At 39.7% G+C, this 24634-nt stretch overlaps 1 non-coding gene across 1 annotated transcript; it reads right to left on the reverse strand.

Moving 5' to 3' along the window:
• Positions 1 to 2755: 2755 nt before the first annotated feature.
• LOC112788675 (small nucleolar RNA R71) lies at positions 2756 to 2863 on the reverse strand. The gene has a single exon (XR_003196031.1). It is a non-coding gene; the product is annotated as a small nucleolar RNA R71 (small nucleolar RNA).
• Positions 2864 to 24634: the final 21771 nt, after the last annotated feature.

Raw genomic sequence — 24634 nt, forward strand, 5'->3', positions numbered from 1 at the left:
TACTTTCCAACGCAATTGAGAGCGTACAAATTGGGCTTTTGTAGCTCCAGAAAATCCATTTCAAGTGCAGGGAGGTCAGAATCCAATAGCATCTACAATCCTTTTTCAGCCTCTAAATTAGATTTTTGCTCAGGTCCCTCAATTTCAGCCAGAAAATACCTGAAATCACAGAAAAACACATAAACTCATAGTAAAGTCCAGAAATGTAATTTTTGCATAAAAAATAATAAAAATATACTAAATAGTAGCTAGATTCTACTAAAAACTATATGAAAATACCCCAAAAAGCGTATAAAATATCTGCTCATCACCTACGGTACGCGTACGTGCCAAAACCGAACGTTGGATGTCCAATGTTGCCTTAAACACTGCCTCCAACGTCCGCAATACCAAGCCTAGAAATTGGAGTTGAGAATTTTGAATCGACGCGTACGCGCCAATGATGCGTACGCGCAGATGAAAAAAATACCAATGTACGCGTAAGCATACAGTACGTGTACGCGTGAAAACGCCAACGTTGGAGGGAACGTTGGAGGTACAACACTGAGCCCAACGTCCCCTGCTTTGTTTTTAACTGCAAAATAAAAATCTTGCTTCCACGCGCACGCGTGAAGCACGCGTACGCGTGGATGAGCTTTTTTGACCCTTTTGCGCGGAAGCGCACGGTGCGCCTACGCGTGGGTTAGCAGACATTGGCCCTCCAACATTGAGTCAAACGCCAATGACAGCAAGCTTTCTTGTTTTGCTAGTTTGTTTTAAATGCCGTTTGAGTCAACGTTGACTCAAACGTGAAGCATCAGGATTTAAATTTTACATAGATCTCTTCTTAACACTAAGGGCAACCAATTGGAGCCATCTTCAACCCAATCCCATCAAGGCCAAAAGCCCAATTCAAGGCTTGAAGATCAATGGAAGAAAGTGTATAAATAGCTTAGAAATTAAGTTAGGGGGACCTTTTTTTCCCAATTTTGGAAATTTTACACTTACTGCACTTTTAATTTCAGAATGTATTTTACAATTCCAATTTCCATTTTGAGAGCTATGAACAACTAAACTCCTTTCATTGGGTTAGGGAGCTCTATTGTAATTCAATAGATCAATAGTAGTCTTCATCTTCTTCTTCTTTCTTTTTCTCTTGATTTTTGTTAGAAAGCTTTCGGTCTTAATTCAATTGGATAGTTGTCTTGAGATAGAAGCTATCCATAATTGGAATTCTTTGGAGCCTTGAGAGGAATGAAGAATTCACACTAGAATTGCTTTCTCACATTGGATTAGATTGGGGTTTGGTTGGATATAGTGACATGTAATCTTACCAACACTTTGATCTATGAATTTTTGTGGTATAGTCAGTGACCGAACTTCAACTCTTCCCATGAGCAATTAAATCAAGACATCGGCCAATTGTTCATGCTTAGAGAGATTGGTGAGCCAAGACATTGGGATCCAATCATCTAAGATTGCCAAGTAATGTCAATAAATGCATTGATTGAGGAAGAGGTGAAAATGATTTGATCCGGAGAATTCAATATCTCCTAAAACCCAATTAATTTCCCATCTCTGATCTACCCATTCAATTTTACATTATGCATCTTTACTTTCATGCTTAACTCCCTGATCCCATTTAATTTTCAGCAATTTAAGATTCTGTCATTTAATTTCTAGCCAATTAATTTATATTCATTTACTTTCTTGCAATTTAAGTTTCCCACCAATTTTAATTTCTGCAATCCCAATTTTAATTTTGATTTCGCTCAAATAGCACAATTCCTCAATTATAATTTCTCGATCTACCAATCCTTGTGGGATTCGACCTCACTCTTTTGTGAGTTTTTATTTGATGACAATCCGGTGCACTTACCGGAAGGAATTTTGTTGAGAGGCAAATTCCCGCGTATCAAGTTTATGGCGCCGTTGCCGGGGATTGGTTTTGTGTTGACAATTACTAAATTGAAGGATAACTAGATTGAGCACTTTACTTTTTCCTTTGAGTAATTGAATTTTAATTCTAGTTGTTCATTTAATTTCTGCACTTTTAGTTGTTTTTCTTGAATTTTATCTTACTGCTTTACTTTCCAGCAAGCTAACCTACTAACTATTTGATAAATTATTCTAACCAAGCTAACTATACTCTGTTTTAGTAGACTCTACACTTGCTGTTTCTTGTACTTGTTCATTCTATGACAGGTAGGAGAAAGGAAACTTCAACTTCCTTTGATAGTGAACCGAAAAGAACCTTCCTAAGATTAAGGAGGGAAGTAAGAGGAAAAAAGGTTGTTGGTGCAGAAGAAGAGGAGGAATACTTTGATATAACCATGGAGGATGATACGAAAAACCATTATGAAGGAGAGGTGAACAATCATGTCAAGCTAACCCAGCTGGACAAGAGAGGAGAGTTCTGGGATCGTACATCAATCCAAACCTAGGAAACTGTGGCAGCAGCATTCAGAGGCCAACTATCCATCCTAATAACTTCGAATTGAAACCTCAGCTCATAACTCTTGTGCAAAACAACTGTTCTTATAGAGGAAGTGCCCAAGAGGATTCTAATGAGCATCTCACTAAATTTCAAAGGATATGTGACACGGTTAAGTCTAATGGTGTTCATCCTGACACCTATAGATTGCTACTGTTTCCATTTTCTTTGAGGGACAAAGCATCAAAATGGTTGGAATCATTCCCAAAGGAAAGCCTGACAACCTGGGAAGATGTAATGAACAAATTCTTGACAAGTTTCTGCCCTCCACAAAAGGTAAATAGGCTAAGAATTAAAGTTCAAACATTCAGACAGCTGGATGGTGAGACCATTTATGAAGCCTGGGAGAGATTCAAGAATTTTACAAGAAAATATCCCCTTGACATGTTTAATGAGTGGGTACAAATTCATATCTTCTATGAAGGGTTGAATCATGAATCAAAAGAAGGCTGTAGACCACTCATCTGGAGGTTCACTTAACAAGAAGAAGACCATTGAAGAAGCCATTGATGTGATAGAGACAGTTGCTGACAATGAGTATTTTTATGCCTCAGATAGGAGCAACAACAGGGGAGTCTTGGAATTAAATCAAATGGATGCAATCCTGGCTCAGAACAAGATGATCACCAAGCAACTTGCTGAATTGACCAAGCAAATGGAGAAGAATCAGGCTGCAGCTATCCACACTCAACCATCACCCCAAGAAGAGTTAGAGATAGAAGAAAGAGTTAACTGGGAGGAAGCTAATTAACTTGGGAATTCATCTAGAAAAACCAATGATCCTTACTCCAAAACCTATAACTCTGGTTGGAGAAACACCCAAACTTTGGGTGGGGGAACCAACAAAACCAAGGCCAAGACCATAGACCTCATAATCCAACCTAGTACAACCACTCCACTCACCAAAAATCCAACCAACGACCATATCAGACCACACAAAACACTTATTCACACCCACCATATCAAAACCATAACAACCACTCTCAACACCCCAATTCAAACCAACTGTCACCACATGAGAATGATAGAATGGCCAGGATGGAAGTCATGCTTGCAAACCTTTGCAAGGAGTGTAAGGACATAAAGAAATTCAAGGAAGATGTGAGAGGGAGTATAAAAAGCCGAGGAGAGGTTATTAAGAATCAAGAAGCTCAAGTAGGACATCTCTCACAGCAAATTCCAAAGTCCACTGATAGTTTTCCAAGTGACACAGAGAAAAATCCAAGAGGGGAAATGAAGAAGGTGAGATGGGAAGAGTGTAAGGCGGTGACTCTTGCAAATGAAGAAATTCTGGACGAAGACACCAGCAAACCAATAGAGCACAGCCAAGGAAACTCCCAGAGCAGCATCGAGAAAAAGGAACAAGGAACTAGATCTGCACAAAGAAAAGACTCAACAAGGAAGGAAACTTTGAAGCCTTATGTGCCAAAGGCACCATTTCCCCAAAGACTCAAGGGAGATGAGAAAGAAAAGTCATATTCAAGATTCCTAAATATGTTTGCATCTCTCAGTGTAAACATTCCCTACCTCGAAATCCTCAAACAGATGCCTACTTGTATCAAGTGGATGAAGGAGCTACTAGCCAGGAAGAGCAACCTAAAAGGTGGCCAAATGGTGGTGATGAACAAGGAATGCAATTCTCTCATTCAAAGAGACGTACTTGATGAGCAGATAATTTATACCCTTTTTGGCATTGTTTTTACATAGTTTTTAGTATGTTTTAGTAACTTTTTATTATATTTTTATTAGTTTTTATGCAAAAATCACATTTCTGGACTTTACTATGAGTTTATGTATTTTTTTTATAATTTCAGGTATTTTCTGGCTGAAATTGAGGGACCTGAGCAAAAATCTGATTCAGAGGCTGAAAAAGGACTGCAGATGCTGTTGGATTCTAACCCTCCTGCACCCAAAATAGATTTTCTAGAGCTACCAAAGTCCAATTGGCGTGATCTGAATTGCGTTGGAAAGTAGACATCCTAGGCTTTCTAGCAATATATAATAGTCTATGCTTTGCCCGAAATTTGATGACCCAAATTAGTGCTAAAAGCCAGCCTAAAACTTTCTGGCGTAAAGCGCTAGAACTGGCACTAAAACTGTCGTAAAACGCCCAAACTGGCACCCAAGCTGGCGTTTAACTCCAAGGACAGCCTATGCACGAAAAAGCTTCAATTCTCAGCCCAAGAACACACCAAGTGGGCCCCAGAAGTAGATTTCTGCACTATCTGCATTGAGTTACTCATTTTCTGTAAACCTAATTTACTAGTTTACTATAAATAGCACTTTTTACTATTGTATTCATATCTATCTCTAGACGTTTAGTCCTTAGACCTTTGGAATGGAGGCATGGTTCACTTATGTATTTTCTACGGTGGAGTTTCTACACCCTATAGATTAAGGTGTAGAGCTCTACTGTTCTTCATGAATTAATGCAATTACTACTATTTTCTATTCAATCATGCTTGATTCTATTCTAAGATACTCACTCGTACTTCAATCTGGAGAATGATATGATCCGTGACACTCATCATTATTCTCAATTCTATGAACGTGTGCCTGACAACCACTTCCGTTCTATCTGAGCTCAACGTAGTCATTGGGTGACAGCTTGAGTGCGTATCTCTTGGGTATCTAATACACGGACCGAGTCCGTGAGATTAGTATCTTCGTGATATAGGCTAGAACCAATTGGCAGCATTCCTGAGATCCGAAAAGTCTAAACCTTATCTTTGGTATTCCGAGTAGGATCTGGGAAGGGATGACTGTGATGAACTTCAAACCTACGAATGTTGGGCGCAGTGACAGTATGCAAAAGGATCAATGGATCCTATTCCGATGCTAGCAGGAACCGACAGATGATTAGCCATGCGGTAGCTGTGCCTGGTATTTTTCATCCGAGATGAGAAATCTGACAGTTGATTAGCCGTGCATAAATTGTAGAGGACCATTTTCATTGAGAGGATCCTATAGCTTGCCATGGAAAGGATCACTCATGGTTGGAAGAAGACAATAGAAAAGCAGAGGTTCAGAAGCAACAAAGCATCTCCAGACGCTTATTTGAAATTTCCACCAATGAATTACATAAGTAACTTTATTTAATTTTATGTTTTATTTATCTTTTCATTATCAAAACCTCATAACCATTTAAATCCGCCTGACTGAGATTTGCAAGATGACCATAGCTTGCTTTAAGCTGACAATCTCCGTGGGATCGACCTTTACTCACGTAAGGTTCATTACTTGGACGACCCAGTGCACTTGCTGGTTAGTTGTGCGGAGTTGTGAAAAGTGTGAATCACAATTTTGTGCACCAGTACTCCTGAAGAAAAAAGATCCAAATAGCTTTCATATTCCCTGTATCATAGGAGAAACAAAAATTGACAGAGGATTTTGTGATCTAGGAGCTAGCATAAATGCGATTCCTCTATCTCTAATGAAAAATTGCAAATCAATGAGGTGAGATTGATAAATTACAATTTTGTGATTTATATTGTGTAGAATTCGGAGGTTTTGTCAATATTTTTTCACACTTATTCAAAAGAATTGCATGATTTTATGTTCCCTTCCTAATATTTCTCCATGATGAAAAACATGCTTATTTTGCCTTAGAATTGCTACATTTTGATCCTCTTTTATTGCCATTCAATGCCGTGATGTATTTGTTGAGTGATTTCGGGATTTATAGGGCAAGAATGGCCTAGAAGAGAGAAGGAAAGCATGCACAAGAGGAAGGAACATGAAGACTTGGATTTTGGGAACTTCAGCATGGGCGCGCACGCACACTTCACGCGCACGCGTGGATGTGGATAGCTGGAAGCGGCGCACAAGGATGGTCGCATCCGCGCGGATCAGAGAAATCCCACCGACGCACACGCATACCTGGTGCGCACGCGTGGATCACAAAAGCAATCGGCGCGCATGCGCGGAAGGCTGCACGTGACCTCATTAAAGGAAATCATGCCTGGCAATTTCTGAGGCTCATCAGGCCCAAATTCAAGCTGTTTCTGCATGGAAAAGACCCAAGGATGCTAGGGGAAAGGGGGGATGAATCATTTTACACTTAGACACAATTTTTAGCTAGTTTTGGTTCTTTGTTCTTATAGAGAGAGAAATCCTTGTTCCTCTCTAGATCTAGCTTTAATTTGATCTTCCCTTGTTGAATTTTGAATTGGATCTTGTTAATTACTAGTTTTAATTGTTTAATTTAGATTCTCTAGTATAATTGTGTTTATATCTTGTTTTAGTTTTATGTTTCCTTGTTGTTTGTCATTTTATATTCATTTCATGAATCTTTTAGATCTTGATTTGTTATTGTTACATTGATGATTTCCATGATTAATTGTGTTATTTGAGTGATTGTATGTTGATCATTGTTAGTGGGTACTTGTTAGTTTCAATTTAATTGCAAATTGAAAATGTCTTTTATTAATGCTTACCATGTGTTTGATGAAATATTTCCTTTGATTATGGAGTAGTTTTCTTTACTCTTGGCATAAGCTAAGGGAATTGAGTGACCTTGAGTCATTGGGTCTCATTGAATTGGTGATTTGAGAACCCTAGGTGATCAATTTGATACCCATTGACACTAACCCACTACTAATCTAATTAGTATATAGGTTGGGACTTATGGGTTGATGTGATCAAATCTATTTAAAGTACTTCAAGCCTAGGAGTAGACAATACGTACTTAAGGTTTTTGAGAAGTAGACTTAGTGGGTTGGTACCTCATAGTTGTCAATGTTTGATATGGAGACAAGGATGGCGATCTCAATTCCCATGCTTAGCCAAGAGTTGCTTTTATCATTCCTATTTGAAAACCCAAAAATCTTGATTGCTTTGTCGTAGTTATAGTTACTTGTTTAGTTTAGAATAGAATTACATTGAATGTTACTTCATTAGTTTGGAATTACTTAAATCTTGCTTTAGTCAATTGAATTAGTTTCTTGCATTCCAATCTTGCTTGTTAAGATTCCTAGTTTAATTTCTTGCTCATGACTTGCAACCCCGGATTTCTAACCAAAGTTGAAGCACATGTTTGCCCATTCCATGTGAGACGACCCAAGGTTTGAATACTTCGGTTATTTTTATTAGGGTTGAACTTGTGACAACCAAAATCCCTTTCTAAATTTGATACTCGAGGATTGTTGTTGGGTAGAGCTATACTTGCAATGGGATTTTATTGAGAAATTCTATACCGACATAGTCCACGAGGCGATCAAATTTTTAGTGCCGTTGCCGGGGAATGGTTGCAACATATGCCTTGATATTGGTTATGTGAATATGTGAATATTGTAGATAGTTTACTTTCTTTTAATACTTAGCTATAGTTTAGATTTCTTTTGTATGTGTGCTATGACTCCCAAGTTTGATAACTCGGTCTCAACTAAATTCTAGCTTAGCCGAGTTTGATCCTGAGATGGAAAAAACCTTGTTACACACTCGGCAAGCTAGACGGCAGTTGGACTATACGGCTAGTACTTCGGTCTCTCTTGAGGAACATACCGAATCACTAGACGGTACCGAGAGTGACTTGGAGTCTGCTACTTCCTATTCTTCTGTTGGTACTACTAATACATCTTTGCATCCTACAGGTGAGCCATACATGGCGGAGCCATGACGGATCACTTTGCATGAGCAAGGAGCTCTGGATATCATACTTCAACCTTTGTAAGCAAGGTATCCCAACCTTGAGCCAAACTTTGAGTTGAAGAGTAGCTTGATAAATCTACTTCCTAAGTATCATGGGTTGCCTAGTCAAGACCCAATCCGACATCTAAGAGACTTTCAAGTTGCTTGTTCTACGGCTCGAAGGCATGGAGCCAATGAGTTGGCTATTATGGTTTTTGCCTTTCCTTTCTCTCTTGAAGGGCAAGCAAAGATGTGGTTTTATTCACAACCGGATGAGATTGTGACCAATTGGGATTTCTTGATAAGAGAGTTTCTAGATAAATTCTTTCCACCGGAGAAGACCAACTATATTCGGAAGGAGATTTCGGGTATAATGCAAAAAGACCAAGAGAGTTTGTATGAGTATTAGATTCGGTTCAAGAGGCTATTGGAATCTTGTCCACACCACGGATTGAACACTCACTTGCTCATTAGTTACTTCACCGAAGTTCTTTGTGCGGAAGATAGAAGATTGCTCACCTCTTCTAGTGGCAGTTCCCTTTCAAAGAACAAGACGGAAGGAGAAGCTTAGAAATTGATAAATGATGTTGCCGAGGCTACACAACATGTAAGGGTGAGAAGTAATCCTCTCAAGCTTGTGATAGAACCGTCCCCTTCCGAAGCAAGCTTAACCAAGGCGCTTGGGGACATGACCACTATCCTCACGCAAATACAAAAAGATCAAAAGGAATACTACTCCATCCAAGCCATCCAAGCCCCACCCCAAGTTGCTCAACTTCAAGGCCCTCCTAGTGTTTATGGTTTGTGCTCTAGCACCACACATTACACCGATCAATGCCATCAAATTCAAGAGGAGCATGCCCTTGTTGTGGCCAATGTGAACTATAACAACCGTCCGCCCTATCCTTCTCAAGGCCAAAACAACTACTCTCATGGTAGTAATCAAAATCAAGGGTGGAGGGATAATGCACAAGGGAGCAATCAAAACCAAAGATGGAATAACTCTTCTTCTCATTACAACAACAACCAATCTGCATCCTAATACCACCACCACAACAAAAACCACCAAGCCAACCAAAATCACCACAACCAAAACTAAAACAACTACACCAAATACTAAGCGCCACACCAAAGACAACAATCCAACCAATCCTCTTCATCTTTCACTAATCAGTTTGATGAGCTTAGAGCCTCTATGGAGAAACGGGACGATAGCTACAAGGCTCAATTCGATACCATGGGCGCTCAATTGGCTAATCTTACCAACATGATTTTGAAGATGTCCATGTCCTCCTCCAACAACACCAACCAACCCTCAAGCTCTTCTAGCCTTCCTTCCTAACCCCAACCAAATCCCAAGGGCGGTCTCAACACCATCATTCTACGGTCGAGGACTACTTTGGAGGAGATACTTCCTAGGGTCATGGAAGACATTCATGAGGAAGAAGTGGTTGTTGAAGCTCCACATGAAGAAGAGGAGGTAGACAAAAGGCATGATGAAGAAGGAGTAAGCCTCAAGGAACCCAAGAGGAAAGCTATATTGGATGAGTCCATTTCTATCCCATTCCCTTCATTGGTGAAGAAAGCAAAGAAGATCCCGGAATTTGATTTGAACATGCTTCAAGTGTTTAAGAAGGTTGAGGTAACCATACCTCTTCTTGATGCTATCCAACAAATTCCAAAGTATGCAAAATTTTTGAAAGACTTGTGCACACACAAGGATAGGATAGGAGAGTTGGAGACATTATCCTTGGGTAGTTCAATTTCTTCCTTGATAAAACCTATTCCAAAGAAATGTGGTGACCCTGGACCTTTTTTGGTGTCTTGTTGTATTGGTGGGCACACCTTTCATGACTGTATGTGTGACCTAGGAGCTTGCGTAAGCATGATGTCACTTTCTATCTTTGTGCGGTTGAATTTAGCTCCATTAAAAAAGTTGGCGGTGAACTTTGTCTTAGCCGATAAGAGTGTGATCACTGTGATGAGAATTACAGAAGATGTACTTGTGGCGATCAAGGACTTAGTCTTTCCGGTTGACTTTTACATCCTTGAAATGCCTCCAACAGAAAATAGAAGCTCATCCTCCGTTCTACTTGGTAGACCTTTCCTTAAGACCTCTAAATTCAAGCTAGATGCCTTCACCGGCATATATTCCTTTGAGGTTGGAGACAAGACTATCAAGTTCAATTTGGAAGAAGCCATGAAATATCCTCCCGAAGAGCATTCCGTACTCTGATGTGATGTAATCAATGAAGTGGTAGCAGAAGTGCAAGAAGAAGACCACAACAAGCTATGCTATCCTATTGTTGAAGAGACGGATGACCAAGAGGATGAACAAGAGAAATTTGTTGAGAGTGAACTCCATGAGCTTGATGAAAAGGAACCTCAGCTTGAGGCAAAGAGTGAATTGAAGCCTCTCCCATCTCACTTGAAGTATGCTTTCTTAGAGGACAACCAAAAGTTTCCAGTCATTATTGCTAGTGAGCTCTCTAGTGAAGAAGAAGAAAAGCTCTTAGATATTCTAAGAAAGTACAAGAAGGCAATCGGTTGGAGCCTAGCTGATATTGTGGGGATTGACCCTCGCAAATGCATGCATCATATATTTCTCCAAGAGGTAGCTAGGCCGGTTAGGCAACCGCAAAGGAGGCTCAACCCGACCATCCTTGTTGTGGTAAAGAAGGAGGTCACTAGGCTACTTGATGCGGGTATCATATACCCAATTTCTGACAGTGAATGGGTAAGCCCGGTCCAGGTTATTTCCAAGAAATCGGGCATCACTGCAGTTAAAAAGGATGATGGTGAAGTGGTCACCAAGAGAGTACAAAATACGTGGCGAGTGTGCATCGATTATAGGAAGTTGAATGCCGCTACAAGAAAGGACCACTACCCCTTGCCCTTTATCGATCAGATGTTAGACCGCCTGGCGGGTAAATCCCATTATTGCTTTCTTGATGGATTCACTGGTTAATTCCAGATTCACATTGCCCCTGAAGATTAGGAAAAGACAACATTTACTTGCCCTTTTGGCACCTTTGCCTACAAAAGGATTCCATTTGGACTATGTAATGCACCTGCTACTTTTCAGCGGTGTATGACCAGTGTCTTTTCCGATCTAATGGAGAATTATCTGGAAATCTTTATGGATGACTTCAGTGTTTATGGAACTTTATTTGATTGTTACTTAGAGAACTTGGCCAAGGTCTTAGCTAGATGTGTTGACACTAACCTTGTCTTTATGGAGGTCCACTCGTTTTTAGGACATGCAGGATTCTATAGGCACTTTATCAAAGATTTCAGCAAGATTGCTTTGCCATTGTCACGCCTACTCCAAAAGGATGTGGATTTTGAGTTTGACAGTGCATGTGTGAAAGCGTTTGAAGAGCTAAGGAGAGTTCTCACCATGGCACCGATTGTGCGAGGCCCCAACTAGACGTTGCCATTCGAGATAATGTGCGATGCGTCAAACCATGCTGTAGGTGCCGCGCTTGCATAGCGCGATGGTAAACTCCCTTATCTCATTGCTTACTCTTCTAAAACACTAGATGCAGCACAATCCAACTATACCACTACGGAAAAGGAACTCCTAGCTATTGTTCATGCTTTAGATAAATTCAGGTCTTATTTGCTAGGATCCAAGATAGTGGTATACACGGATCATGCAGCTTTAAAGTACTTATTGACAAAGAATGAGTCAAAACCTAGACTCATATGTTGGATCTTGCTTTTGCAAGAATTCAACATTGAGATTACGGACCAGAGTGGGTCTCAAAACTTAGTTGCGGATCATTTAAGCCGCCTTGAGAATTTGAAATTTGACCCATTTCTGATCAATGACTCATTCCCATTGGATAGTTTGCATGCTGTGTCGGATAGCTTTCCTTGGGTTGCCCCAATGGCAAACTACTTGGTTGCAAAAATCTTCCCTCCCTACTTTTCTAAAAACCAAAGGGACAAGTTGAGGAGTGACTCCAAATACTACATTTGGGATGACCCTCACTTGTGGAAGAGGGGAGTGGACAAGTAATTCAAAGATGTGTCCCAGAATCTGAAATTCAACCCATTCTTGAAGCTTGCCATTCGTCCGAATGTGGTGGCCACTTTGGCCCATAAAGGACAGCTAAAAAGGTGTTGGATTGTGGATTCTGGTGGCCAACCTTATTCAAGGATTCTAACCAGTTCTATGTGTCTTGCCATCAGTGTCAGAAGTCAGGAAACACATCCCAAAGGGATGAGATGCCTCAACAACCTATGTTGTTCTGTGAGATATTTGATGTATGGGGCATTGACTTTATGGGACCGTTTCCCAACTCAAGTGGGTATCTATATATTCTGTTAGCGGTTGACTACGTGTCAAAGTGGGTAGAAGCAATACCTACCCGCCTTGACGACGCCAATACCGTTGTTTCTTTTGTTAGAAATCACATTGTATGCCATTATGGGTCGCCACGAGCAATCGTGAGCGACCAAGGATCCCACTTTTGTAACAGGAAAGTTGAGGCACTGCTCAAGCGCTATGGGGTATTGCATAAGGTTGCCACTGCTTATCATCCGCAAACCAATGGACAAGCGGATGTGTCCAACTGGGAGATTAAGGGAATCTTGGAGAAAGTGGTCAATCTACAAAGGAGGGATTGGAGCTTCCGATTAGGAGATGCACTACGGGCATATAGGACGGCCTACAAGACTCCGTTAGGGATGAGTCCCTTCCGGATCGTCTATGGTAAGGCATGCCACCTTCCGGTGGAAATTGAGTATAGAGCCTATTGGGTGGTAAAGCAGTGTAACATGGATTTCACCAAGGCGGGTGTGGCCAGAAAACTACAACTAGAGGAGTTCGAGTGCTTGAGGATGGAGGCATATGAGAATGCCCGGATTTACAAGGATAAAACTAAAGCCTTTCATGATCATCAAATACGGAAGAAGGATTTCCAAGAAGGTGATGAGGTTCTCCTCTACAACTCGAGGCTGCAATTTATGCCTAGCAAGCTCCGTTCTAGATGGGAAGGACCTTTCAAGGTGAAGGAAATAAAGCCCTATGGAGTGGTAGAATTGTTTGACCCTCAAAGTGACACAACTTTCTAGGTGAATGGACATAGAGTGAAGAAATACCATGGCTACAAGTCACCAAGAGAAGTGGAAGTGCTCCTACTTAAGGATGCACCAAAGGGAGAGGAAGCTTAAGCAAAGGACCGTCCAACTTAAGGACGTTAAAGAAAAGTGCTTGGTGGGAGGCACCCCACCGTGGTAAGATCTTCCTTTTCTATGCTTTCTTGTTTTTAGCTTTAGATTCTTGTGAATTTTGTGACTTCTTGATGTTGTTGATTGCTTAGGATTGTTAGTTTTATTGTTCTTGTTGGATAGATAGGATGTTCATATAGTTTTCATCATTTTGGTATGGATGAATTATTGAAGTTAGAGAAAATGCTTTGTCTTGAATGGTGCATGAATTTATAAGTGTTTTCTTGCCTACTAGCTTGAACACCTGCCAAAAATGTGTTAGAATAGCTTTTTCCTATGTTGTAAAAAAAAAAAAAAAGCAAGCAAGGAAAATGGGCATCCGCACACGCCGGAGGTGTATTTCTTACTCTTAGGCCAAAAACCCGAGACTCATGCCCTCTTTGTGCCCATTTCGTGCTAGGCACCTACGCGCCAGCGTATGTGCCGCCTGCGCGCCCCTTGCAATTTGGCCATCGACGCGCAAGCGCACTGTGTGCCCGCGCGCCGATGGCGCTATATGAACTCCCTGGTACAAAAACCAGAGAGTTATGCCATACTTGTGCCTAGCCTGTGCCCATACCAACGCGCCCGTGAACTGTGCGCATCCGCGCCGGTTGCCGATTCACTCAGGCACGCATCCGCGCACTGTGCGCGTCCACGTGCCTGTGCTGCATGCCAACTCTGTTACAAATTACCCGAGACTTAGGCCAACTTTGTGCCAACCTTGTGCCAGGGGCACAGCTATATTCACGCTTACGCGCCAATGACGCGCATGCATCCCTCGTTCCATCCTCATTGACGTGCCAGCACACCGTGCACGTGCGCGCCGGTCGCGCGAACCAATTTTAAAGCTGCGCGCCTCGCTTCTACCCCTCTCCCACCTTCTTTCTTATTTCTTTATTCTTTCTTCCCCATCACCCCTCTTCTCTTCTTTCTTCTTCTATACTTCACCACCGTCTCCGGCTACTTACCGGCAACCACCACCACTTTCGGCGGCCCTACATCTCTTCTATCTCTTTCTCATCTTCACAAAAGAAAACTCCACCTTGTTCTTTTACACTTCTCAAGGTTCTACTTCTTCTACATCACTTCTTTTACTTTCTTTGCATAATCACTTCTTCTAGTTAGATTTTTCTTATTGATTTACTTATTTTCTCTTTTAGTTACATGATTATACTACTTGCTTTTTGTTTGCTTACTTTACATTTTTTTGTTTTTCCATGGATGTTGAATTTGAGTTTTAATTTTCTTTAATAGATCTTCTTGTTGTCTCTCATTGTCTTTGTCATGTAAGTGATGTTATGTGATGATTTTTCTTTCATTTTGGATTTCAAATTGGTTGAGTATCTCATAATTGCTCATTACTTGATAATTGCACACCAGGTGTTCGAGGAAATGCACGAATGCCATTTTGGTTTATTTTAATCATGTATCTTCAATTTGGTGCTTTCTCCTCACTCACTTGTTGTCTTCTAAATGCATTGAGTCCACTTTGCTTATTACTTGCTAATTAGATACTCATTGAACAGGACTTGCTCTTTGTTATGGATGCTTGAGATTATTCTTCTCATGCCATTTTGCATGCTTCACTCCCTCTTACATCCCATGCCAAGTGTTGTGACCCATGTCTCTATAATTACTTTGTTGCAATATCTCTCTTGGGCACTATCTTTCACTTGCATGTTTTTGTTAAGATGATTCTTTGGGTTTATTGCTTTCCTTTTTCCCTTCCCTTTTTAGGATGGCCACCAAAAAAGGCAAGGAGAAAGCTTCAAGGAAATCGGCCGCAAAGAGGGCACCCCCAAGGTCAAACTCTAAGGCGCACTCTTCATTGGGAGCCAAACCCCTCTCTAAGAAGGCAAAGGCACCCGCTCCTATTGATGAGAATGAGAAGAGCAAACCGGCAAAGGATCCTTCAAGATTCCCCAACCACTTCTGTGAACTTGTGTTCCCCGCCATGGTTGAGAGGAACTATCATGCCGAACATCTACTCACTCCGCCGGACAAGGTTGCTCCTTGTATTTTTACCCCGCATTGAACGACAAGGATGGGAGTTCCTTCTGAAAAAACCACAAGAGGTCAACCTCTCATGGGTGGTAGAGTTCTACACTAACTACCATCTTCCCTTTCTTCAATCGATATACGTGCGCTGAAAGCAAGTCTCAGGTCAGCAAGTGCTTAATGTCTTACCAGTACCAAGTGACATGGATGGCTACAAAGAGGTCTTACGTCAGCGAGAAAAGTTTGGTTTTGGTTGGGACTCGATCCTCCGAGTCATTGCTGAACCAGAGACATTTTGGACCCATGGTCGATTCAGGATGAGGCCCAAGTGCATTGACGTACGTTTCCTTACTGTAGAAGCTAGAGCTTGGGCCCAGATCCTATCCCACTATGTGCTACTGATAAACCACTATTTCATGGTTTATAATGTGTTTAATTGTGTGGTTTTATCATGATCTTTACCCACTTATTCATATGATTAGCATGCATTTATATTTCCTTCCTAAAATTATTACATGAATGAAAACTTGTTTCTCAGAGACTTTTAATTATGTATTTTAATTCTCCTTTATTCCATTCGATGTCGTGATCTGTGTGTTAAGTGTTTCAGGCTTTATAGGGCATGAATGAGTTGGAGATTGGAAAGGAAGCTTGCAAAAATGGAAGGAACACAAGAAATTGAGGAGATGACCAGCGAGAAGTGACGCGGTCGCATGGCTCACGCGACCACGCAAAAGAGAGGAAATCACAGTGACGCGGCCGCATGGCTCACGCGACTGCGCGGATTGGCATAGCACAAGTGACGCGGAGGCGTGGACGACGCGCTCGCGTGGCAGGGCAAAACGCCGAATGACGCGCCCACATGAATGACGCGATCGCGTGACGTGCGCGATCTGCATAATCTGCAGAATTCGCTGGGGGCAATTTTGGGCCCTGATTTGACCCAATTTTCGGCCCAGAAAAGCGGACTAGAGCCAGAGAACATGCAGAGACCAAAAACAACATTCGTTCTACACAATTTTTAGTTTTTAGATCTAGTTTTACTCCTCCTCTAGGTTTTCTCTGTGCACATTCATAGTTTTTAGGATTTTATTTCTATTGCTCTTTGCATTGGGATATTGATTTCTAGTTCGTTTTCTTTACTTGGCTCTTACTCTTCCATGTCCTTTAATTTACTCAATTTCACTATTGAATTATTTTTAGAATTTATTAATACAAGAATTACTTTTATTTTTAATTGATTTCTTTGATTTTTATTTATCATGTCTTTCTTTAATTCCCTTTTCTATGTTATGAATTCTACATTCACAATGAGCGAGTAGTTCCCTAACTTGATAGGGAGTTGATTGAAAGGAACCCTTGAGTTGGAATGCTCAAAAAGAAAAATTGTAATTGGGTTTATTGTTGGATTGCCCTCTAGTCACTCACACCAATCCCTTTTAATTGAGTGGGTTGGAACTTGTGAATAGAAGTAGCATTCCAACTTGTTTAACTTTCCCTTACCTAGTAAGGGATAACTAAACAGGACAACCTTCAATTGTCAATTAATCTTGAGAGTACTCCAACAAGAATAGGGCTTCCAGCTAATCTACTCCCAGTCAAGGCTTTTATTTAATTTACATAAATTCTCTAATTTAATTTCTTGTTATTCAATTCAAACCATTTTGAAAACATCTGATTAATAAAATAGCACACCTTTCTGCAACTCGTTGGGAGACGACCTTGGATTCATACTCCCAGTATTTTAATTTTAATTTTTTGTGACACCCTTCTAAATTGATAAGCGGATTTCTGGTTGGTTAAGAACTATACTTGCAACGCATATCTTATAACAATTCTTGACTCGCCAATTTCCGCCATGTCAATTTTTGCTGCCGTTGCCGAGGAGTTGCAATAGAGTGCTAAAGTTATTAATTGGAATTTATTTATTTGCATTTTATTTTATCCTGCTACTATGTGCTGCTTGTTTCTTTCGTTAGATGACGCATTCACTTCCTGATCCAAGCTTGCCAATATTCGATCCTGAGATTGAAAGAACTATTTCACAAATAAGGCAAGCTCGGCGTCGGTTAGTCCTCTTTGAAGGCGGATCCGAAACATCACTTGAGAAAGAAACTAGCCCCCGTTCTACTGATTCGGTTGATTTACATGCAAGTGACATGGCAGTAGCTAGAAGAGTTACTATCCAGGAGGCAGGAGCCCCTGATCTTTCAATGCAACCGTTTCAAGCGCATCACTGATAAACCACTATTTTATGGTTTATCTTGTACTCAATTGAGTGGTTTTTATTAACTCTTTACCCACTTATTCATACTATTTGCATCATTTTATATTTCCTTCCTAATTATGTGCTATGATTGATTATATGTTTCTTTGGCCTTATATTTGCTTATTATTAATCCTCTCTTATTACCATTAGATGCCTTGATATGTGTGTTAATTTATTTCAGAGATTACTGGGCAGGAATGGCTCAGAGGATAGAAAAGAAGCATGCAAAAGTGGAAGGAATACAAGAAGTTGGAGAAATTGCTAAGCTGTCCAGCCTGACCTCTTGGCACTCAAACGGCTATAACTTTAGCTACAGAGGTCCAAACGATGCGGTTCCAGTTGCGTTGGAAAGCTAACGTCCGGGGCTTCGATTTCATATATAATATACTATAGTTCCTCTGACGCTAGGTGACGCGACCGCATGACACATGCGGCCGCGTCGCAGTGACGGAAATCAGCGCATTAAAATTCGAACCCAGCGAATTCTGGACTGTTTCTGACCCAGTTTGTGGCCCAGAAAACACAGATTAGAGGCTATAAAGTGGGGGAATGCATCCATTCATGAGGAGGGCTTCCACAATTCACTTATCATGTTTTAGATGTAGTTTTAGAGAGAGAGGTTCTCTCCTCTCTCTTAGGATTAGGATTTAGGATTTCTCTTAGTTTTAGGAGTGACTCTCAATCCCAGGTTCAACATTCTTTTTACTTTATAATTCTCTTTTTACTTTCAGATGCTGCAATGCTTGTATTAGATATGTTGCCCAATTGGCTTATGAACTTTTCATGTTAAGATCCGTATATTTTATTTAACATTATTTGAGGTATTTTCAGATTTAAGATTGCTTTGCTCTGTTTAAGATTGCTTTCAATTTAATTTAGATATTTTTCTCCCTTTTGGCTTTGGTCAAGTGATTGGTAATACTTGAGTTATCAAACTCAGCAAGTGATTAAAATTGGCAGATTCTGCTTGAACTAAACTTGCTCTAACACTAGTCTCTCCACAGAAGTTAACTAGGATTTGAGAATCAAGCTAATCAGTCCACTTGATTTACCTTCATAGTTAGAGGTTAACAAAGTGGGATTAAAACCCAATTCTCTTCACACCTGATAAGGATAACTAGGATAGGAATTCCAGTTTTTATACCTTGCCAAGAGATTTTATTATTATTATTTTATTTTACTTGTCATATAACATATTCCCACCTTACTTCCAAAACCCCCAATTTACAATCTTCATAACCAATAATAAGAACATACTTCCCTGCAATTCCTTGAGAAGATGACCCGAGGTTTAAATACTCGGTTATCAATTTCAAAGGAGTTTGTTACTTGTGACAACCAACACGTTTGTACGAAGGGATTTTTGTCGGTTTAGAGACTATATCTACAACGCGACTGTTTTTATGAAATTCTTTACTGGCAAAAATCCTAACGTCAAAATGGCGCCGTTGCCGGGGAATTGCAAACGTGTGCCTTATTATTGGTTATTGTAAATATTTGCTTTTTACTTGTTTATTTGTTTTTATTTTTGTTTCTATTTTTTTGCTTTTTCGTAAATTAAGAGGTTATTTGTTTTTATTTAGTTATTAAAAAAAAATTTTCAAAAATTTGTTCTTGGTATTCATCTTGATCTTCAAGTTGTTCTTCGCGTTCATCTTGACCTTCAAGCTGTTCTTAGTTGTTGTTTTTTTTTTCGTTTTGATCTAAAAATTTGAAATTTGGTGTCATTTTATTGTTTTTCTCTTTCCACATTAAATTCAAAAATATTTTTTTTAATTATTTTTTCGAAAAAAAAAATTTCAGATTTTTATTTTTAAAATTTTTATCTTATCTTATCTTATTTCAAAAATCAAATTTCAAAATTTTCAAAATTTAAATTTAAAAATTTTCAAATTTCAAATTTCAAATTTCAAAAATTCAAATTTCAAAAATTTAAAATTCAAATTTTAAATTTCAAAATTTCAAAATTTCAAAATTTCAAATTTCAAAATTTAATTTTCAAATTCAAAATTTAAATAACCTTTTAATTTAAATTTATTTTTATTTTCATTTTTAATTGCTACTATGAACTCTCACCCCTTTGGCTATGAGTCTGGTTACAATTATGTTGCAGGAAGAAGAAATTGCAATGAGAACATGCATCAAGGTTGGAACAATCAAAGAGGGGAGGAGCCACAAGGATTTAATCAACCCTCATGGCAACAACCACCTCCAATGGACTATCAACAACCACCACCATATGCCTATAAATCCTTTCCTCAACATAACTTTGGACCACCAAACTCACAAGCCCCTTTCCACCATTCACCTCCACATGACCCTAACCCATATCCACCATACCAACCACCTTATGAACCAAATGAACCATACATAGATCCACCCCAAACCTCCATGGAGAAAGCACTTGCCGATCTAAACTCTACTATACAAGCTCTCTTCACCCAAATCAGACCACCGAATACCTTCAACAACCAACCCTCAAGCTCTAGTGCACTTCCTTTTCAGCCACAGAATGATCTCTCCATCCCATCACCACCATCTATGGAAGAGCACCAACATCCATCAATCCAAGAGCAACATGATCCCAATAATGCTATTGACATTGAACAAGAGAGAAGGGATCATCTCCGCGAATCCATACTTCATAAGGAGCTAGAGGAGGCCCTAAAGGTGAAGGTAGTAAAGACCCTTGATGATGAAAGAATAGTTGAAAAGAGTCATCATGGAAAGAAAATCATCAAGGATGAATACGATTTTATATTAAAACTACTGGACAAAGCAGTAATTATTAAAGAGGAAAAAGTGGTTGAAGACTTGTGAGATGCTAAATCTCCATGGGAAAGTCAAGACATAGAGCCTCTTTCCAAGACAGTTGCATTTGATGTTGAGGAGGGTGTACAACCTCCAAGGCATACCCTGGTTGAAAACTTGGAAGAGGTTGAAACTGAATAAGCTTGCAAAGAGGTGGAAGATGTCAAAGAAGAGCACAAGGAAGTGGAGCTTGCAAGTTCATTAGAGACTCCTCCCCCTAAGCTGCCATCATCCTTCACAACATTCAAGTGGGTAAAATTCATATCCCTTAGCTTTCTAATTCTACTTGAATATGGGCTACTGGAGACAGATGGTCAACTTAGAGCTCTTTGTGGCATTAAGAGTAAGAGGAAGATGGTTAATGGTTGGAACTGTCAAGCAAGGTTCAACATGGTTGTGTGCTCAAAGTTTAAAGGTTGGTGTAAAGCTCAACTGAATGGGTCTAGGAAGTTGTTTGACCGCTTTAGTGAGAATTCAGATTGCTTGCCACCCGGATGGAATCATGATGATCAACAGAAAGACGGGTGCAAAGGCAAGGTCTGGGACCCCGGAATTCAATCTAGAAATCAGCACTCTTGGGGCCTGGTCACTTGATTTAACTTACTTGAAGGCTTTCTGCGCCTAGTTTGGGACCCCGGAGGTTACTGGAAGTACAAACACTGGTGGGGATTCCTGGATGAATACAAGCACAAGCCACCATAACAGGAAGCTCACCAAATATCCAACTTAAGGACTCTAACTAAAAGTGCTAGGTGGGAGACAACCCACCATGGTATGATCGTCCTTTTTCATTTTTATTTAGTTTTATTTGTTTTTGAATTTTATTTTATTTTGCTATATTGAACCTGGAATTTTGCATCACATTCATATTAACACTGCATTCTGCATTTTTTAGATTACAAAAAAAAAAAAAAGCGAGCACTCGACGCGACCGCATCAGCGACGCGTCCACGTCGCAAGGAGATGGGAGATAATATTAATATGAACAGAGAGTTTCGCAGGAGCAGCGCTGGAGGCGTGCGAATGGCACAAATCACCCCACGCGACCGCGTCGCCAATGCGTCCGCGTCATATGGGAATAATGGCCTCTCACGCGACCGCGTCACCCACGCGGCCGTGCGCCGTGAAAATCGACGTAAAAAGGGTGCTTGGCCGAAAGTTGTGCTGGAGTTGGGCTGGACTCGTGCTGGAAGCCCAAGCCTCCCACGCGAACGCGTGCCCCACGCGTCCGCGTCATATTGAAGATAAGGCCACTCACGCGATCGCATGCCCCACGCATTCGCGTCACCCAGAATTTTGGCAAAAATAGTTTTGAACAGAGAGTTGTGCGACCGCGAGGCTGCACTCGCGCCACTAGCACAAATCAAGTCACGCGATCGCGTGCCTCACGCGTCCGCGTCACCCAACCTTATCGCGCACCACGCGACCGCGTCACCCATGCGACCGCGTTGCCTGCGCCGCACAACATATCCAGATCAGCCAATTTTCTTATCTCTTCTTCTCTAATCCTTATTTTTCTTATCTTTTCTTATTTCTTTCTTCTTCCTTTCTTATTTTCCTTCACCTCCATTCTATTTTATTTGCATATTTCATTTATTGCATCTTAATTTTGTGCATATTTTTATTTTCTTTTCTAAAATTAATTATTTTTCTCTTGGTGTTAAAATTTTCTTATTTCACTGTTGCAATTTTCTCTTGAATTATTTTGGGTGCTTCATGACTTGTTTAATTTTGATTGAGTAATATTATTCAAATCAATGCCAATCTTTTATATCTGTATTACTTTTGCATTGACATGAATTTATATTATCTCTCCTTTCCCACTCTCTTCCCTATGTTGCAAATTTTTGCACTCTTGATCTGCCATGTACTTCTATTGTTTTCTCACTTGCATGTTGTAGCTACCATGTAATTGAGACCCTTATCATTTGGCATTAACCCATACTTCTTTTATTTTCTTATTTCTATTTCTGGGTTACTCCTCTTCCCTTTTTCTTTCAGGATGGCCACCTGGAAGGGAAGCGGAAGACATTTTACATGGGGAGACAGACAAGTCCATCTGCACAATCCTTAGAGAAAAGCAACAGTCAAAACAACCCATCCACCTGCAAATCTCAGCATGCACCGAGGACAGTGCAATCTTTAAGTGTGGGGAGGTCGATACCGATCTCCGTGGGTTAGTACTTTCTTTTCAACACCAATAATCTTATTTTCTTTATTTGTTCATTGTTGCATTTGCATATTTGATTGCATATTTATTTGATTTTGTGCATTTAGTTACTACTTGGTTAAAATAATAAATCTCTTTTTAAGATCCTATTTTTGAAAAAAATTTTACTAATTTAAATAAAAAATTTTAAAAAATTTTTATGTGTTAAACTTGTTTGAAAGTTGTATTTGGAACATGGTTTTTGAGCTAAAGAACACACAACCTGTGAGACTTTGAGCTTATTTACATGGTTACATTATTTAACCATAAATATTTTATTCCTGTGTGTTTTCTTCTCTATGATTGTAATCTGTATTTTGTTCCAGTCTATATGTCCTTTGTTTAGTATATTTACATGCTTGCGTATGATTGAGGCCATTATTTGTTATTAACTCACTTATCCCAAATAAGCCTACCTTTTACATCACCTTTGTCAGCCACTTTGAGCCTTTTAATCCCCTCTTGTTCTGTATTTTACCACATCACTAGCCTTAAAGCAGAAAAACAATTAAATATCCCAATTGAATCTTTGGTTAGCTTAAGATAGGGATTGTGCATCAACTAAGTGTGGGAAAATTGTGGGAACTTGGGTTAATAAGGGAATGTGTCATAACTTATTTGAATATTGGGAATTTGGGAACCTACTCATGAAAAACTAAAATAGAAAAATAATAGAAAATCCATGTGCATTGATAAGTTATGTTTATTTCTCTACAAAAAAAAAAAGAAAAAAAAGAGAAAAAGAAAAAAAAATATATATATATATAATATAAATAAATAGATAAGGGGACAAAATTATCCCAATATTAAGTTTAATAAAAAAATCAATGCACATGTGATAAATTAAAAAAGAAAAATTTGCTATGTGAGTATGGGAATCATAAAAAAGTGGGAATTATTGGTAACTAGGTATGATTTTAAAATTTTTATAGAGTATGTACATGTTAGGTGAGATCTTAGACTACTCAAGGATTCACTTTACTAGCTCACTTAGCCTTATATATACCCTTATTTTCACCTTAGCCCCATTACAGCCTTGGAAAAGACCTCATGATGTTTGCATTGGTATGCTAAATATTTGTTGATTGGTTAGATGAAGAACAAGGTTTAGAAAGCATGATTAGAGAAGAGTAGAGTGATTGACCCTAGACACTAGAGAGATTAGAGTGATATATACTACCAGTGAGGGTTCAACGCTTAAATTCTATGTTCCCTGCTTTCATGAGCTATCTTCTTACAAGTTTACTTGTCTTTTTTTTTTTGAATTAGTGGAATTTGAATTATTTTTGTCTTGGAGAACTTATTTATTTTTAACCAAGTAGGAAGAAACATCTTAGCATGTAGTTGCATTTATAGGTTGCATTTCATACATCCTACCATTCCTCTTCATCTTTATAGTTTCTCTTGAGCTTAGCATGAGGACATGCTAGTGTTTAAGTGTGGGGAGGTTGATAAACAACTATTTTATGGTTTATCTTGTACTCAATTGAGTGGTTTTTATTAACTCTTTACCCACTTATTCATACTATTTGCATGGTTTTATATTTCCTTCCTAATTATGTGCTATGATTGATTACATGTTTCTTTGGCCTTATATTTGCTTATTATTAATCCTCTCTTATTACCATTAGATTCCTTGATATGTGTGTTAAGTGATTTCAGAGATTACAGGGCAGGAATGGCTCAGAGGATAGAAAGGAAGCATGCAAAAGTGGAAGGAATACAAGAAGTTGGAGAAATTGCTAAGCTGTCCAGCCTGACCTCTTCGCACTCAAACGGCTATAACTTTAGCTACAGAGGTCCAAACGACGCGGTTCTAGTTGCGTTGGAAAGCTAACGTCCGGGGCTTCGATTTGATATATAATATGCTATAGTTCCCCTGACGCTAGGCGACGCGACCGCGTGATCCATGCGGCCACGTTGCAGTGACGGAAATCAGCGCATTAAAATTCGAACCCAGTGAATTCTGGACTGTTTCTGACCCAGTTTGCGGCCCAGAAAACACAGATTAGAGGCTATAAAGTGG

This window comes from Arachis hypogaea, chromosome 20 (assembly GCF_003086295.3).
Source record: "Arachis hypogaea cultivar Tifrunner chromosome 20, arahy.Tifrunner.gnm2.J5K5, whole genome shotgun sequence".
NCBI classification, from domain to species: Eukaryota; Viridiplantae; Streptophyta; class Magnoliopsida; order Fabales; family Fabaceae; genus Arachis; species Arachis hypogaea.